Here is a 5,136-nt window from a genome sequence, read left to right on the forward strand (position 1 = left end):
TGTTGTACATAGGGTTGCTATGAGTCGCAGGCGACTCGACGGCACATAACAACAACAACAACAACAAATCACTATTATCTCTTACCTAAATTATTTCAGTAGTCTCCTCACCAGTATATCCACTTGAATCTTTTTCTTTTTTGGTCTTTTCTCAACTAACCAGTCAGAGTTTAAAAATGTCAGTTTAAATGTCCATTAGATCATGCTACTCCTCTATTATGGATTGAATTCTGTCCTCCAGAGTAAAGGAGCCCAGATGGCATAGATGGCAACAAGTTGCACTGGTAACCCAAAGGCTATGCCTCTCTAGTGCAGCTCCACGGAGAAAATATGGGCCATCTCCACTCCTGTCATTTACAACCTAAGAAACCCAATAGCAATAGTTGGCCAGCAAAAAGATGGTTCTGACTTCCCAGCAATGAGAGAATGAATGAGTGAAGCCTGTGACTGTAATCCCACTTGGGAAAGAGTTGCCTTTGTTATGTTAATTAGATAGGATTAGTGTAGGTATGCTTTGAATCAATAAAATCTAAAAGGGGCCAGGATTCCCAGGCACTCAACCCAAGCACTCTGCTCTGCCTGCAACTCCACTTGCTCCACGTATCCAGCCAATTAAGTATGACCTGACTTAAAATTTTCTTAGTGTGTCTGAGACTGGTCTCCTGACAGGAGCAGTAGAGCACTGGCAGGACCCCACTCCTTCTGCCTGGAGGCACCTGGCTTTGCCTCCTGGATCCCTGAACATACCTGAAGGAGGTTATCAGGTTGCAGAAACACTCCCACCCACTGTCTGGAAGCCCACTGGACCTCTTTCTGGAAGTCCTGTCCTTGAACCCACCATCTGGAGGCCTTGGCACCACAGCCCATTTCATTTCCTCTCCCCTCCCAAAGCATGAGTTGTCTTTAGCCCAGAGCGCCTTGTACTGGCCTAGCTGCCACAGTTCTCTGACAGAAGAGATTGCCAGTTCACAGGTCTTTACGCTCCAGAACTTAAGCAAGTCTTCCCTTGAGTCAAAAGTTCAGAGAGAAACCCAAGCAGGGTAGCTGACCTACCCTCTTGTGGAAGAGTAACATCAGATCAAGAGCCTGCTATCGTCTCAGGTGTGAAAAACTCTACCACAGCAATGTCGAGTAAGAAGCAGGCTACCTCACACCCTATACAAGCCTAAAGCAAGATGTCACCCCCCCAAAAGAGACACACTATCAATGGATTTCCTGAACCCAGAATGTCTGATGGAACTTTTTGACACAGAATTTAAAAGAACAGTGATTCATTATTTTCAATGGGTGAAAGAGAAACTTGAAGAATTATAGGACACTGCAAGCAAAAACCAAGAGGAACTTAAAAACCAATCCAAAACAATGGAGGTAAAACAAACAAGGCAATAGAGTCTCTGGAAAAACAAGAAACCACAATCCAAAATATGAAGACCAACGTTTCAGATGCTGTCAATGTGATGGAGGGGCACGTGAACAGAATTGAAGAGATGGAACAGAGAACGAGTGAGATAGAAGATATAATTGTCACCATTGTTCTGCTAGAACAAAAAGCAGAATCAAAAAGAAAGGTTTCCATAGAAAACCTAAGAATAATGTGGGACACCATCAAGAGAAATAACATGCACATAATCAGAATCCCAGAACAGGAAAAAGCAAGTAAAGGCACCAAAAAAGTTGTGGAAGAATTGCTAGAAGAAAACTTTTAAGGCATAATGAAGAATGAGAGAATATATATTTAAGAAGCTGAACGAACACCATAGAGAATAGACCCCCAAAAAGAAGCACCAAGGCATATCATAATCAAACTTGCCAGAACCAGAGATAAGGAGAGAGTTCTGAAAGCACTGAGGGAGAAACAAAGAGTAACCTATAAGAGAAAGCAAGTAAGATTAAGTGCTGATTTCTTAGCAGAAACCATGCAAGCAAGAAGACAGTGGAATGACATATCGAACACTCAAAGAACACAACTGTCAAACAAGAATACTACACCCAGCAAAGCTGTCTGTCAGATATGAAGGAGAGATCAAGATATTCTCAAAAAACCAGAACCTATGGGAGTTTGTAAAAGCAAGACTAGGATTGCAGGAAAGACTGAGAAACATCCTTCTTACAAAGGTGTCACAGAAAGCAGGATGAGCCAAAGTAATCAGCAACATAACCAAAAAGAGTTCAACAAAATGATAGCAATAAAATCTACCCTCTCAATAATTACCTGAATGTGAATGGTTTGAATGCACCACTGAAAAGAAAAAGAGTAATATATTGGATAAAAAAAAAGAACAACAAAATCCATCAATATGCTGTCTACAAGAGACACACCTGAAAAGTGAAGATAAAGAAAGACTAAAAATAAAAGGGTGGGGGGAAAATATACTAAGCAAATGGTAACCAGAAAAAAGCAGGAGTAGTAATATTAATCTCTGATAGAATAGATTTCACTTCAAAAACTATCACAAATGACAAGGAAGGTCAATACATAATGCTTAAAGGGTCAATAGAACAAGAGGACATAACAATAATAAGTATCTATGCACCAAATGATAAAACTGAAAATACATAAAACAAACATTAACAAAACTGAAAAAGGGAATAGACAACACCAACATAGTAGTTGGAGACTTCAATACACCACTCTCAGGCAAAGATAGAACTACCAGAAAGAAACTCAACAAAGATGCTGAAGAATTAAACTACACAATAAACCACCTCGAAGATAGATAGATAGATAGATAGATAGATAGATAGATAGATAGATAGATAGATAGGCTAATGCACCCCCCAAAAAATTACAGTATACCTTCTCCAATGTGCATGGAATGTTCTCAAGAACGGATCACATTTTAGGTCACAGGGTTAGCATCAATAAATTTAAAATAAATAAATATAATAATAAATAATAAATAAAATATAGAAATAATCCAAAGCATCTTCTCAAACCACAATGCTACAAAATTAGAAATTAATAACAAGAGGATAAAAGAAGGGGGGAACCCCCATATATTTTCAAGCTGAAGAACAATTTGATTGAATGTGAGTGGGTACTAGAAGAAATTTTAAAAATGGAATTAAAAAGTTTCTTGAAACAAATGACAATGAAAACACTTACAAAAACCTCTGGGAAAGAGCCAAAGGAATAATCAGAGGTCAATTTATAGCAATAATCAAAAACATTAAAAGACAGGAAAAAATGACCATGACACTCTAACCCAACATCTCCAACAAATTGAAAAGAACAGCAAGAAAACCCGATACTCTCAAAATACTGAAATTATAAAAATTAGGGCAGAAATAAATGAAATAAAAAACAGAAAAACAATTGAAACTATCAAGAAAACCAGGAGTTGGTTCTTGAAAAAGGTCAATAAAATTGACAAACCACTAGCAAAACTAACAAAGGAGAAGAAAGAAGACACAAAGAATCCAAATAAAAAATGTAACAGGCAATGTCACAACAGAACCAACAAAAATAAAAAGGCTAACAATAGAATATTATTAAAAACTATACTCAAACAAATATGAAATGGACAAATACTTAGAAATGCACAATCTGCATAAACTGACACAAACAGAAATTGAATACCTGAACAGACCCCATTACAAAAGAAGAAACTGAAAATGAAAAAAAAATAACTTCCAGCCAGAAAAAGCCCTGGACCAGATGGTTTTACAAGTGAATTTTATCAAACATTCAGAAAAAAAACCGTCACAAATTCTACATAAATTATTTCAGAAAATAGAAAAAGAATTCTCCCAGACTCATTCTGTAAAGCAAACATATCCTTGATACCAAAGCCAGATAAAGACACCACCAAATTAGAAAACTGTAGTCCAATATCTCTCATGAACATAGATGCAAAAATCCTGAATAAAATCATGGCCAATGGAATCCAACAATACATCAAAAATATAATTCACTATGACCAAGTGGGATTCATAACAGATATGCAAGGATGGTTCAACGTAAGAAAAACAATTGGTGTAATTCATCACATTAATGAAGCAAAGAACAAGAACCACATGATCCTAGATGTAGAAAAGGCCTTTGACAAAATCCAACACCCTTTCCTGAATAAAACACTCAACAAAATAAGATTAGAGGGGAATTTCTTCAACATAGTAAAAAGTATGTATGCAAACCCGAGAGGCAACATTGTTATCAATGGAGAGAGATTAAAAGCATTACCTTTGAGAACAGGAACTAGGCAAGGATGCCCACTATCACCTCTCCTATTCAATATTGTATTGGAAGTCTTGTTGTTGTTATTATGTGCCATCAAGTTGCTTTCAACTCATAACAACCTTATGTACAAGAACCCTAAACCCTCCTCTATCCTTTGCCAACCTCATTGTCTCTGACACACCTATTCCCACTACCCTAATCACTGAATCTATCCATCTCATCAGGGATCTGCACTGCCCCTCTACTCTCCCAAACATGATGTCACTCTCCAAGGACCAGTCCTTCCTTGCAACATGCCCAAAGTATTTCAGACGAAGCTTCAGAATCCTTGACTCCAAGGAGCAACCCGGCTTCACCCTCTCCAGAACAAAATTGTTTGTTCTCCAGCACCACAGCTCAAAGGCATCAATTCTCTTTCTTTTATCCCTAGTCACTGTCCAGCTCTCCAATGCATAGCATGCAGTTGCAAACACTGTATACCCAGATCAGGCACACCTTAGTCTCCTACCTGACTTTTTGCTCTTCAGTACTCTGGAGAGATCCCTGAGATCTGGCTTTCCCAATGCAATTCATCTCTGATTTCCTGGCTGCTGGTACCGAGAGTGTTGACTGTGAAGCCAAGCAATCTAAAACCGTTAACTATCTCAATATCTTCACCATCCATAATGATGCTACCAACTGGTCCAGCAGTGAGAATCTTTGTTTTCTTGATGCTAAGCTTCAATCTATATTGAAGGCTGAAGTCCGTGACCTTCTGCAGCAAGTGCTTCAGGTCCTCCTGAGTTTCAGCAAGCACAGTTGTGTCATCTGCATAACACAGGTTGTTGAATCTTCCACCAATCCTGATGCCTCATTCTCCTTGTACAGCCCTGCATCCCGGATGATCTGTTCTACATAAAGATTGAAATGGTATGAAGACAGAATACATCCCTAACAGATGCCCTTCCCAATTTTGA

This window comes from Elephantulus edwardii, unplaced genomic scaffold (genome assembly GCF_000299155.1).
Source record: "Elephantulus edwardii isolate Elephantulus edwardi_28Jun2011 unplaced genomic scaffold, EleEdw1.0 scaffold00120, whole genome shotgun sequence".
Classification (NCBI taxonomy): Eukaryota; Metazoa; Chordata; class Mammalia; order Macroscelidea; family Macroscelididae; genus Elephantulus; species Elephantulus edwardii.